This window comes from Gossypium arboreum, chromosome 12, assembly GCF_025698485.1.
Source record: "Gossypium arboreum isolate Shixiya-1 chromosome 12, ASM2569848v2, whole genome shotgun sequence".
Taxonomy (NCBI): Eukaryota; Viridiplantae; Streptophyta; class Magnoliopsida; order Malvales; family Malvaceae; genus Gossypium; species Gossypium arboreum.
Window position 1 is genome coordinate 22,019,133 of NC_069081.1, and position 14,241 is coordinate 22,033,373.

Here is a 14,241-nt window from a genome sequence, read left to right on the forward strand (position 1 = left end):
GCAGTTTGTTCAGTTTGATGGTTTGCAGGATGAGGATCCCAACACGCACTCGACAAATTTTCTTGAATTTTGCGATACATTCAAAATCAATGGCATTTCTAATGATGCCATTCGTCTTTGGTTATTTCCCTTTTCACTGAGAAACAAAGCTAAACAATGGTTGAACTCGTTACCACGAGGGTCTATCACTACTTGGGAACAAATGACCGAGAAATTTTTACTAAAATATTTTTTGCCGGCTAAAACGGCTAAATTGCGTAATGATATCTCTTCTTTTGTGCAGATGGATTTAGAAACACTTTACGATACATGGGAGAGATACAAGGACTTACTGGGAAGGTGCCCTCACCATGGGTTACCGCTTTGGCTGCAAGTTCAAACGTTCTACAATGGTGTGAATCCCTTGACAAGGCAAATGATTGACGCAGCTACTAGCTGAACCATCAACAATAAAACAATAGAAGATGCCTATGAATTCATAGAGGAAATCTCACTGAATAAAAATCAGTGGCAAGTTATGAGGACTAAGCCAATAAAAACAGCCAGCGTTTATAACGTCGACTTAGTTACTAAGCTGTCAAATCAGGTAGAACTTCTCAATAAAAAGATTGATAGTTTTCTTGGTTCTAAGCAGGTATATCCAGTAATGAGGCGTGACTCAAGCGGAGGAGGTGTGCATACAGAATATCAATCCTTCAATCCCACAACCGAAGAGGAACAAGTCAACTATATGGGTAATAATAACTTTAGATCTCAAAATAACCTATACAGTAATACTTATAATGCAGGTTGGAGGAACCACCCAAATTTCTCCTAGGGTGGTCAAGGAAATCAAAAGCCACAAAATCCTCAGGGTTTTCAACAGCCATCTTATCAACAAGAGAAGAAACCAAACCTTGAGAAGATACTCTCAAAATTCATATCAATGTCAGAAACGTGTTTCCAAAATACCGATACAGCACTTAAAAATCAACAAGCATCGATCCAAGGACTCGAAACTCAGATAGGCTAGCTTTCCAAACTGATCTCTGAACGACCACAAGTTATTTTGCCAAGTAATACTGAACTTAACCCAAGGGAACAACTTAATGCAATTAATACTCAAGATGACAAATGAGTCGTTGAGCCTAAACTAGAACCGAGGCAAGAAACTGTGGTAAGCAAATGGAGAGATGAGGTAGGTCAAAATACAAACAAACCAGTGACTGTCGAATATAAACCTAGTGTGTCATACCCTAGTGCGACAAGGAAAGACCGCTCAGACGAACAATTTGGTAAATTCCTTAAACTTTTGAAAAAATTACATATTAACTTACCGTTTATTGATGTTTTGTCACAGATGCCAAATGCAATGAAATTTTTAAAAGAGATTTTAGTAAATTAGCAGAAGTTGGATGAAGCATCGCATGTGGAGCTAAATGTAGTCTGCTCAGCTATTCTACAGAATAAGCTACCCCACAAATTGAAAGATTCAAGGAGTTTTACAATTCCTTACTTAATTGGTAGTTTAGATATACGTCATGCATTAGCTGATTTAGGGGCTAGTATTAACGTAATGCCTTACAAAATGTTTAAGCAACTAGGTCTTGGGAAACCTAAACAAACTAGGATGAGCATTCAATTGGCAGATAAAACTATAAGATTTCCAAGGGGTATTATTGAAGATGTACTCGTGAAAGTAGATAAGTTCATATTCTCCGTTGATTTCGTTGTTCTAGACATAGAGGAGGATAATAACACCCCTTTAATTTTAGGGAGGTCCTTTTTAGGAACTGCTAAAACAATTATTGATGTAGGCACAGGTGAGCTTACACTTCATGTGGGAGACGAAACGATCACCCTTCAAGCTCGTAATTCTGGCATCACATCAAACATTGAAGGTAATAGTCCACACCAATCTACTAAAACTGACAATATGACTTTGCAAAAATTAAGCTTCAAAAAAGTTCACGAGCCATGTTCCAAAAATGATGAAGGACACATTCATGAAGAACAAAAGCTACGGATAGAGGAGCTAGACGAATGGCGAGTACACAAATCGAGAACACATGATAAATCGAAACTACATCAAAACAAGGCTGATACCTTTCCTAATGAACTTAAGCTTGGCGATAAAGTCTTACTAGATGCCGCAGATCCCCACATTTTCACTACCACACCGAATGAGGAAATCCCTCTTACGGTACTCAGTATTTTTTCCATTCGGTACGGTAGAGGTGAGTCACCCCAAGTTCGGCACTTTTAAGGTAAACAACACCCAATTAAAACCTTATTTTGATGAGATTGATAGTAGGAATGAGGAGTACAAACTCTTCAAACCACCCTGACCATTCACCAGAGATGTGAGTCGAGCTTAGACTATAAGTAAGCACTTCTCGGAGGCAACCTGAGCACAAACATATTCTGATTTTTTTATTTTCAATTTCTAACACTTTAAATCATTAACTTTATCTTTGAATTGCAAAGTTTCTCAGTACACACGGCCAGACACACGGGTGTGCCTAAGGCCGTGGCCAAGTAGGGAAAGAAACACGACCGTGTGATATGGCCGTGTGGAAGCAGGACATCATCTCTCCAAAACACGGGATGCGATAAATCCCTACGGCCGTGCAACATAGCCATGGGTGAACTTGATAGGAGAACACGGGTGTGGTACCCTCACACACGGGCGTGAGGGAAGTGAACAAAGCTAGGCACGATTGTGCGATATGGCCGTGTGCCACACACGCCCCAAACATAGGGGCGTGGGACAGTAGCCGGGCACGACCTAAATTGCAAAATTTGAAAAACACGGGCTCACTTTCAGAGTACACGGGCATGGCTTTAGGGTGTGTGCACCTCCCCTATATAAGCAAATCACTGTTCATTTTCTTCTTCCTTTCAAAACCTTAGCCGAAATCTTCCCTTCCCCACTCCCTGATCCTTATTCTCTGCCACCACTACCCTCTCGTCCAGTTCATGTGGTAGCTTCATATGCTAACATCTCTGAGCACCTCACCCGATTCGAGCTTTAGTGTTTTCAACAATTTGACAACATTGATGCTACTCTACAGTAGAGTTGTCAGCACCTTCCCATCTCATCGCCGATCCTACCATGAACCATCCAGCGATGAAGATGTTTAGAAATATTTATTTCTTATTTTCTAGTTTTACTTATTATTGAAACTATTTCTATTATTTTTATTAGATTTTAGAATTTTTTTATTCTTTATTTCAATTATTTCTTTTTGAATCCTTATACTTCCTAATATCTCCTAAAAAGTTCCTAATTTTATCACAGTTATATAGAACTCCTAAGCTCATCATCACATAGGAACTACAACTCCACCGGGAAAGGTTTTCCACGACTGCCATGTCCTGATCGACCACGACCATAGCTACCACTAGATATAATATTCTTTTGGTGCAGGACTTATGGCCTAATGAACCTCTACGACTGCTGGAGTATCCTCCTCCACTCTCAAACCGATCACTCTCTAAAACTCTAAGTTCGAGGAATTCATCATACAGGAAGTTTCACTTCTCTCCCTATCTTATTTTTATTCTCTAACATCTATCATTGTACATTGAGGGCAATGTACATCTTAAGTCTGGGGGGTATTTATTTCACTATCAGAAAAAGATCCCTGAATAATCATCTTGTTCTCATGAAAAACTCGCATATCATATTTAGGATAAATTTTAATTGATTTATGATTTTGATTGATATATCTTGAATTAAAACATAGGGATTTATGCATTGATTATTTAAAATTTAAGACATTAGAGAATCAAGCATGATAAGTTGATTTTTTTTAAGAAATTAAATTATAGGTTGTTTCCCCAAGCCTAGGCATTACTTTGAATTAAAATTCACGAGTCTAAACATAAAAAAACCATAATTTTTTGTGAGATTTTTGAGCCTTTTGAGCATCTATTCATCCTTTCATGCTCATTTTTATTATTGCTTTGAGTGCATCAGTATTGAACTGTTATTCTAGAACTTGCTTGATTATGCATGTCGATACCACACCATTTGATTTGATATATCAAAATGATTAAGGCACTTAGGATTAACCCACTCATGCCATGAAAAGCCTACCTCCACGATTAACCCCTAGTAAACCCCCTTGTGCCCAACAAACCAATTCTTGTATTACCCTTATTATTAACCTTTAACCCATTATTGTTGAAATCCCCTAAATTAATCCCTATTTTTGTCGAGATTTGAGTTGAATGGATTGCCTAGCTATGTTTTGTTCTTGATATTTAGTCTATATTATTTAACTTGTTCTTAAAAAAAAAAACACATACACATACACAACTATGTATGCATATCTGTAATTTCATATTCTGAGAGAAGTTCTGTTGTACGCAAGTGAAGATTAACACTTTTTCTAGTTAGGCAACTTTTCAATTCAATCTCAATTCTAACCCTTTCTTTCAGCTTGTGACCACGCCCCCTAACCAAGCCTCATTACAACCCTCTAAAGACTTTTTGATTGATGTATCATCTTAAAATTAAAGTGGTGGAGATTTGATTTTCATGCAAGCCTATGGTAATGACTTTCCATTATTGACTATTGAGTGCTTCCTTTATTGTCCTTAAAACACCTCGAGTGATTTGAGTGAATCTTTAGTGAGGATGTAAAACTCTATGCTATTTTGAATTAAAGGTAATTACTTAAATGAGGAAGACACTTATATTTTTGGGATAAAATGTGCAACTTGGAATGATTGAAACTTTTATGTTCTTTTAGTTAAATTCTCAATGTATGATTACCTATAGATTAATTTGAGATATTATTGATAGAAATTATAAGTTGAGAATGATTTATTTTGATTATGAGTTGAGAATTTTGCTTGAGGGCAAGCAAATGCTTAAGTGTGGGGGTATTTGATAAACCATAAATTATACATATTTTTATCCCATGTTTAATGCATTTTATAGATGATTTCTCATTAGAATTGGTGAATTCGATGCTCCTAATGCTTTAATTTCATGTTTTGTACTCAAGAGAGCACCAAGAGTTAAAAGGAGCCAAAAACGAGCCAAAAAAGGACAAAACGGACCAAATCGAGAAGATGACATGGCATAAGCCTTGCCACACTGGCAGCTCACACGCCAGTGTCTTTCGAGGGTGTCGACCAAGGCTTTCACGATTCACACGACCTGGCCATTGACCCATACGGCCGTGTGCAATTTAACAGATTGAACACGGCCTGGCAATCACGTCACATGGCAGTGTCACACGGGCGTGTCCCTACTAAGCCCAAGTTAAGTCCAATTCGGAAAAGGCCACTTTAGAGGGTTTCTAGGCATTCCAAAGCCTATAAATACGCACTAGAGGAGGAGAAATGAAGAGACAAAGAAGAGGGGTAAGGAATTACCCCAAGGAAGCCGATTGATCCATCTCAGAAGCCGGATTCATCATTAAAACTGAAGATCTCTCCTCAATTCCCCTTTAAGAGTTTTGGGTTTTCTTATGTTTTGTATTCTTTATTCTTCTGGGATGTTTTCTTATTTAGATATAAAATAAACCCCTAAATACCTGAGGGGAATGAAACCTAAGATAAATCTTGTTATTATTTTCTGAATCGTATGATAAATATTTAACTTGTTCTTAATTATGTGTTCTTAATTCTTGTTTTGATATCCTAGGATACTGATTCAAGACACGCTCTTATTTAGAGGAGGAATAGACCCTGACTAAGAGTACATTTTCCATAATTAAGCAGAGTTGATTGGGCGCCTAGGAATAGCGTGACAAGATTTTGCCGGATTAGGGTGAAACCTAATAAAGGGATTCATAGATCGAGTTAATGCAACCCTAGAGTGTTAATTAAAGAAAAGTCTCGGTTATTCAATCTAGGGATTAGATGTTATTAGTCTTGAATAGGGATAATAACATAACTTAGGGATCTCTACGGAGCAAGTTGAATGAATAAATCATCCGATTCGGAGCCAAAATAACAAGTAAAGTCTAAGTGGATTTTTCCTTAGGTATTGTCTCAAGTCAATCGTTTTTCCCAAAAGCAATTCCCTAATTCTTTTCACTATGCGTTCTTAGTTTAAATAATTAGTTAATTAAAACAAACCCTTTCATTCTTAGGCTAGATAATAAAAAGATAGTTATTACTAGTACTTTTGGTTCCCTTGGGTACGATATCCCGGTCTTGCCATTACTATACTATTGCTCGATAGGTGCACTTACCTTTTCGTTGTGATAATAGTTAGTCTAGGTTTGATCTTCATTATAAATATTTATTACTTGTTACGGATCACGCGATCATTGTTGCTGATGCTTTGAGTCAAAAAACAATGTTTGCATTGCGTGAGATGAATGCTCATTTGGTTCAGTCTGATGATGGTTCGGTGTTAGACGAATTAAAAGCAAGACCGTTGTTCTTACAACAGATTATTGATGCTCAAAAAGTTGATGATGAGATAATAGCAAAACGAGCTCAATGTGATTTAGATTTTGATTCAGAATTCAGAGTTGATAAAGGTGATAGTCTGAGATTCCAAGATCAGATTTGTGTTCTGAGAAATCCAGAGTTGATTTAGATTAGTTTGAACTAAGCTGACAACCGTCGTTTATTTGTTCATTCGGGTAGTACGAAAATGTATAATGATTTGAAACAGCATTACTGGTGGTCTGGAATGAAAAGAGATATCTCCGACTTTGTTTCGAAATGTTTGATCTGTCAGCAAGTTAAAGCTGAACATTATGTGTGATCTGGTTTGTTACAACCAATTATGATTCCGGAATGGAAATGGGATAGAGTGACAATGGATTTTGTTTCGGGTTTGCCTTATCTCTGAGAAAGAAAGATGCAATCTGGGTTGTGATTGATAGATTGACGAAATTAGCCCATTTTATTCCGGTACAATTCGATTACTCGCTTGATAGGTTAGCTGAGTTATACATTTCCAATATTGTGAGATTGCACGGTGTGCCATTATCTATTGTGTCAGAAAGAGATCTGAGATTCACATCGCGATTTTGGAAGAAATCGCAAGATGCTTTGGGTACGAAATTGCACATCAGTACTGCTTTTCACCCGCAAACAGATGGTCAATCCCAGCGAATTATTTAGATTCTTGAGGATATGTTGAGATGTTGCATTCTTGAGTTTGAAGGTACGTGGGAATATTTTTTTCCTTTGATTGAATTCGCTTATAATAACAGTTTTCAATCGAGCATTTAAATGGCACCATACGAAGCCTTATATGGTCGCAAATGTCGTACACCTTTGTATTGGACTGAGCTCAATGAGAATAAGATACATGAGGTCGATTTGATAAAAGAGACTGAACAGAAAGTAAAAGTAATTCGAGATAGTTTGAAAGCAGCTTTTGATCGTTAGAAATCTTACGCAGATTTGAAATGAAAAGATATTGAATTTGAGATCAGCGACAAAGTGTTTTTGAAAGTATCCTCATGGAAAAAAGTACTCCGATTTGGCAGAAAAGACAAATTAAGTCTGAGGTTCATCGGGGCGTATGAGATTATTGAGCGTATCGAGCTGGTTGCTTATAAACTATTGTTGCCACCTGAGCTAGAAAAGATTCACAATGTGTTTCATGTATCGATGCTTTGATGATATAGATCTGATCCCTCGCATGTGATTCCTCCGTCTGAAATTGAGATTTAGTCCGATATGACTTATGAAGAAAAACTAATCTGTATTTTGGCTACGGGGTTAAAGAACAGCGAAACAAGAAAATTTCGTTAGTGAAAGTAATATGGCATCGACATGGTGTTGAAGAGGCTACATGTGAGCCAGAAGATGTTATGAGACGGCAATATCTGAATTTGTTCAATGGTAATATTTTTGGGGACAAAAATCCCTAAGGGGGGGAGTTGTAACAGTCCGATTTAGACCCTAGTCGGAATAATGGTTTTGAGACCACAAATCTGAGTTAAAAAATATTTTAATATTATTTTCCATGCTTATTATATGTGAATTGACATGTGTGAAAGTTTCATATGAAAAATTGATCATTTGTGTGCTTAATTTTCAAAAAGGACCTAATTACATAAAATGTAAAAGATCTGTTCTATTTGCTAAAGTGCCTATTTGTTATGTCTTTATAATTGAGAGGTCCTTATGTTGTTATTTGACCATTGAACCTATGAGTGGACATTAATGGCCTTAATGTAATGGTTTATTAATGTTTAATTACAAAGGGTAAAATGGTAGAAGGTTTTTTAATTGGTGTTATAATTAAATAAAATACGAAATTAGATAATTAATTCATCCATGTTGCCAAAATCATCAAAATAAAAAGAAATAAATTCAAGCTTAAGGTTTCAACTATTGTTTCCTTTGATTTAGGTATGGTTTTTGATCCCTTTTCAAAAATTTCTACGTTTTTGTGATCATTGCTTTGTGTTTTACTAAGCCCATGCCTCAATTTCTGATTTTATTGATGATTTTGTGTTGAGTCATTGATGAAACTATGAGTTTTATGAAGTTTGATGTTAGTAAATGAAAGATATGTATTGGGTTAACATGTTTTGTCTTTGAATTTTTGATGAATTTGAGTAATGTAACAGCTCGGTTTAGACCTTAGTCGAAACAGTGATTTTGGGACCACAAATTCGAGTCAAAAAAATATTTAAATATTATTTTCTGTGTTTACAGCATGATATGTGATATGTGTGAAAATTTTGTGTTAAATTTTTATCGTTTATGTGCTCGATTTTGTAAAAGGACTTAATCACGTAAAATGTAAAAATGGCTAGCTATTTGTTAAAGTGCTACATTGTTATGGCTTTTATAATGTGGGGTCCTTATGATGTAATTTAACCATTATAAATATGCATGGACAAATATGGACAACCATTAAATAGTTTTCTAATTAAATACTTAAGGTTAAAATAGTAAAAAGTAAAATAACATGTAATTAAATAAAATAAACATGAAATGGGCATGCATTTTAGCTCATCTTTGGCTGAAACTTCAAAAGAAAAAGAAAGAAAAAGAACAAGCTAGGTTCGGCCATGTGCAAGCTTGATTAAGGTATGTGTTTAGCTCGGTTTTTTGATAATTTTTACTTTTTTGAGATCGTTGCTTTGAATACTAGCTAGCTTATGTTTGAATTTTTGAATTTGTTGATGTATTCATGATTTGGCATTGATGATAGCTTGTGGTTTTTGTTGTTTGATGATGAAAAATAAATATATGTTGATAGATTATCATGTTTAAATAAGTAATTTTTGGTAAAAATGTATATTAAGGATTAAATTGTGAAATTTGAAAATTTAGGGGTTAAAATGTGAAATAAATTAAAGAATTGTGCTGCTAGGGACCTAAGTAAAATTCGTCTATGCTTGGGTGTGGTGAAATTTTGAATATTTTGTGTTTTGTGAAATAGGGACTAAATTGTGAAAAATGTGAAATGTTAGGGGCTAAAGTGCAATTTTCCCATTTATGTGTTTTTGGATGAATTTGAATAAATATATGATTAAACAAGTCAAATTTGTATTAATTTAGATCAAGAAAAGAGGAAATCAGATTTGGATCGGGGGAAATAAAAAATTGTCGAATAGTTATCCCAGTCTGTTCGTCTCCGGACGAGGTAAGTTCGTTAGTGAATAAATGATGTTAAATTGAATGTATTTATTTTGTACATAGCTGAATTGAGTTGTATATATGTATAACTACATTGTTGAATTGAATTTAGCATGGAATAATTTGTTACGAGCATGAATCGATCAAATTATGGTGCTCGAAACCTCCATACGAACCATAGGAATAGTTAGGATACATATGTCATGACATAGGATTCCAGTATGTGATTTCATGTAAGACCACATCTGGGACGTTGGCATTGATTTGAGATTTATGTGTAAGACCATGTCTAGGACATTGGCATCGTATATGATTTTGTGTAAGACCTTGTCTGGGACAGTGGCATCGATATTCAATTACATATAAGACCTCGTCTGGGACTTTGGCATTGTACGAGCTTTTCGAGCTATCTGAGTATCCTTATTGATTCCAAATGGTTCAACAAGCAATGTTGAATTGATATCGAATGTGAAATTGAGCTAAATGATCCAAGTACGTGTGAAGTTTATATGTTCATGAAAGATTAAGGTAAGTATAGTACTTGATGTGGTAATATGAATTTTACATGATAAAAGGTGATTATATATGTATGTGATATTGGTTATATTCGGCCAACTAGAATTAACATGTAAATGTTCTTTTGATGATTTATTTTCTTATGGCTTATTAAGCCTTTCAAGCTTATTTTTGTGTTTACTTGATGTTTTATAGATTTTGGAAGCTAGCTACGAGCTCGAGAATCATCTTAGAACATCGTCACACTATCGATAGCTATTTCGGTACTTTGAAAGCTTGTACTTTTGACATATGGCATGTATAGGCTTGTTTGGATATGGTTGGTTTTGAAATTTTATATATATATATATAACCATGCGAAAATGGCTTGATAATGATGTTAATGTTTGTGTATATTTGGTCATGTTATAAGCTTATTTTGGAAGTATTTTTCATGGTATATATGTATGATGTATTGGTTATACAATTCGGTTATGTAATGGTAATGTGGTGATGGATATGTTTTTTATTATGATAAGTTTATATTAGCTAAGTTATGAAAATATTATTGATTGTATACTGGTTGTTTAGGTACAGTTTTTAAATGGAAAATGATGAATATGTTTTAGGTATGTTTGTTTGTCTTTTGGGAAGTTAATAAGTAATATGTTTATTTTGTTATTTGATTATGAGGTGATATATTAGCTTGGAATTGAGTTGTGAAATTGATTTGATTTTTTGTGGCTAATTTGATAGCCGAATAGATGATAAATTAATTGGTATGATATTAGCATATGGAATAGGTTTGTTTTAATTTGGCATTCGTGTTCTAAAGAAAATGGTTATGAGTGCTATATTGAAATGCGCATAATTTGGTAATAATGATATTTAGTAATGTTTGTTTTTGAATTATATATGTATGTTTAATAAGCCGTGTGGGATAGCTTACTTAGATTAATGTACAATTGTGCATGATATATGTGAGTTGATATGTTTATTAAATAGTTAATGGAATGGGATAGCTACGGTTTGATATATATATGAGTTGGTATGTTCAGGCATGCTGTAATGTTACTAATGTCGCATATGTGAATGGATATTAAACAGTGTAATATGGTTTAATTTGTTTTAATATGCACATGTGCAGAAGTTATGAAATGATATATTTCATATACATCTAATGAAATAGATGTATTGACGTATATTCGATATATGAAATGTAATGATATATGCTTGAATATATTAAGTTTTCGAGTGTCATTAATGTTAAAGTCATATGGTTTGAATATTATATTTATTAAATATGAATAACATGACTTTGATGCATGTTAGTTGATTTGAATATGTGATTAAATAGATGATATTAATATGTTTGAACTTTGGAGCTTAGTTTGTATATGTAATCTGATGAATATAGATGCTCTATTTTAATTGACTATATATCAAAAATGTGTGAACTTGGCTTGATGTATGCAAATTTGGTTCAAATATATGTAAAGAAATTTATATGTCTTTGAACATGAAATGAATTATATGAGCAAGCTGAATTGTGTTTTAGTCAGGTAATGCCCCATAACCCTAACCTGGCGAGGGATACGGTTTAGGGGTGTTACAAGTAATTTGGGCTAAATTGAAAAAATAAGATTTTGAGGGACTAAAATGTGAAATAAATGAAATGTGGGGACTTGTATGAATACTAATGAATATTCGGCCAAGTATAAGTATAAAGACATTTTGTCTATTTTGTGATTTTGTGAAATAGGGACTAAAGTGTTAAAATGTGAAAATGTGAGGGGTAATTTGAAAATACCCTAAATATGTGTTTTTGGAATGATTTGAATGAATGTGAGTTTGAATGAGTTAAATTTGAATTGATTTAGATCAAGAACCAAAGAAAACGTAATTAGATCGGGGGAAAATGAAAGTCGTTGAATAGTTACTTGTTTCTGATCATTTCTGTACGAGTAAGTCGATATACAAATAAATATGTTTTGAATTTAATTATTAATGTTTATATGCTCCTGAACAATGATAAATGATTATATAAGTTGAGCATGAGATATCCGAGAAAGTATCGATAAAGTTTCGACATCCGAAAAGCCCCGTACAAACTTTAGGAATAGTTAGGATACATATGTCATGACATATGATCTGATATGTGTTCTCGAGTAAGACCATATCTGGGACGTTGGCATCGACTTATGATTTCTGTGTAAGACCATGCTTGGGACATCAGCATCATATTTGATTTCGTGTAAGACCCTATCTGGGATAGTGGCATCGATATTTGATTACATGTAAGACCATGTCTGGGACGTTGGCATGGTACAAGCTTTCTGAGTTATCTGCGTATCCTTATGATTCTGAATGGTTTGACGGGCATTCCGAGAAAGTGAATGACTATGTCAATGTGTATCCGATGCAGGTACGTTTGAATTGTATACTATGTTTGAGAATGAAAGGTAAGTACATGTACCTTTGTGAAAATATGATCTAAGTATGATAAAATATGCTATATGTACAAATGAATTGGGAAATGTGTAGTGTATATGAACCATGTGGTTGATGATAGTATTTGGCTATGGAATATATGTAATTTGATAATGTTTATATGCTTATAAAGTTAACTTTATTTGTATATGGCTTACTAAGCTTTGGAAAGCTTACTTTGTGTGTTTATCATTTGTTTTATAGATACCGAAGCTACCGAAAGCTCGGGGATCGTCGAGGATCATCACCACACTATCGAACTCCTTTTTGGTACCTTTTGAAAGTGTGAATATTAAAGTATGGCATGTATAGGCTAGAAGTACTTTGATTATGTTTTGTGATGTAAATATTTAGCCATATGATATGGCTTGGTTTTGGTTGTGATTATTGTTTGATTTTGGTAATGCAATATGATTAATATGATGTGTTTATGAATGGCCAAGAGATTTGGTAAGTTTGGTAAGTTTTTTATATGTACTTATGTAACACCCCTCGTCCGCATCCGACGCCTGGACGGGGTTCGAGGTGCTACCTGACTTTTACTAACACTTCCATACTAAACAGGGCCATGAAATCTCAAATAATTAAAAACTTTTCTTTTCACATGCAATTTGTCCCTTATGCGAGCTTACGAGGCCCAATACATGCATTCGGGGCGGTTCGGGACCCAATTGAGAACTCATGAAAAACTTAGAAAAATCTCTTGCGTTAAGGCTTCACACGCCCATGTGCTCAGTCGTGTGGCCGAAATAGTCTAATTATCAAGCCTTTTGTCACTCTCACACCACATGCATAGATACATACTTATCCAATAACACACAACGTGGCATAAATGAGCTCTTAAACATCTACAAACATGATATGCTCAAGTTATTTTCTTATGTAATAAATATTATAGAATTTGCCCATATCATTACCACATACTAGACATAACTATCATTACATCACAAACCATTCATGAAGCATTATTAACTATTTACCAATCACTTAATCTCGCATTAGTTACTAGCTCATCAATGAATCTCAATTCAATCTCTAGGCATACATGTTGTAAGCCACATCGCAAGAAATAATAACATAAATGCATAAGAATAATCATATGGGCCCATAACGTCATTAGCCGACATAGGCCAATTTACATGACTAATACTACCTTAATAACAAGCCAATGCCTTTGGCTAAATCATAATATTACATACTCACATTAAAACCCTATACATGCCATAGACTCGAATCACTTGAGTTTACTTACTCGATAACGTTAACTCGATAGGGTGATAATATCTCGACGGCCTCCAACCCGAGCTAACCTGGAACTCTAGAAAACATGGGAAAGAAAGGGGTAAGCTTTCGCTTAGTAAGTTCATATGAAAACAATAAGCAACTCATTAACTTGTTTTATCAATGTTTACAACATATTTTCAAGTTCACTACAAGCTGTCTTTCTGAGCAATGGTCACTAAATTATTTATATCTGGAGCTACGAAACTACGAATTAAGTTCCGTTAATTTTCCCTGAAACTAGACTTATTTTCTTTTTTTCCATAAAATTTTCAGAATTTTTGGTTAAGCAAAATAGTACAGTTTATTAGTTAAAGTCTCCCCTGTTTCAGGGTATGACCACTCTGACCCCTGTACACTACAAACCGAATTTCTCCCTGTACAAAATTCCAACAACCATTCCGTTTATTCCCC

The 14,241-nt window shown here is 34.6% G+C and overlaps 1 non-coding gene across 1 annotated transcript; it reads right to left on the minus strand.

Annotated features, from left to right (window-relative positions):
- Positions 1 to 250: 250 nt before the first annotated feature.
- LOC128286311 (small nucleolar RNA R71) lies at positions 251 to 357 on the minus strand. The gene has a single exon (XR_008276854.1). It is a non-coding gene; the product is annotated as a small nucleolar RNA R71 (small nucleolar RNA).
- Positions 358 to 14,241: the final 13,884 nt, after the last annotated feature.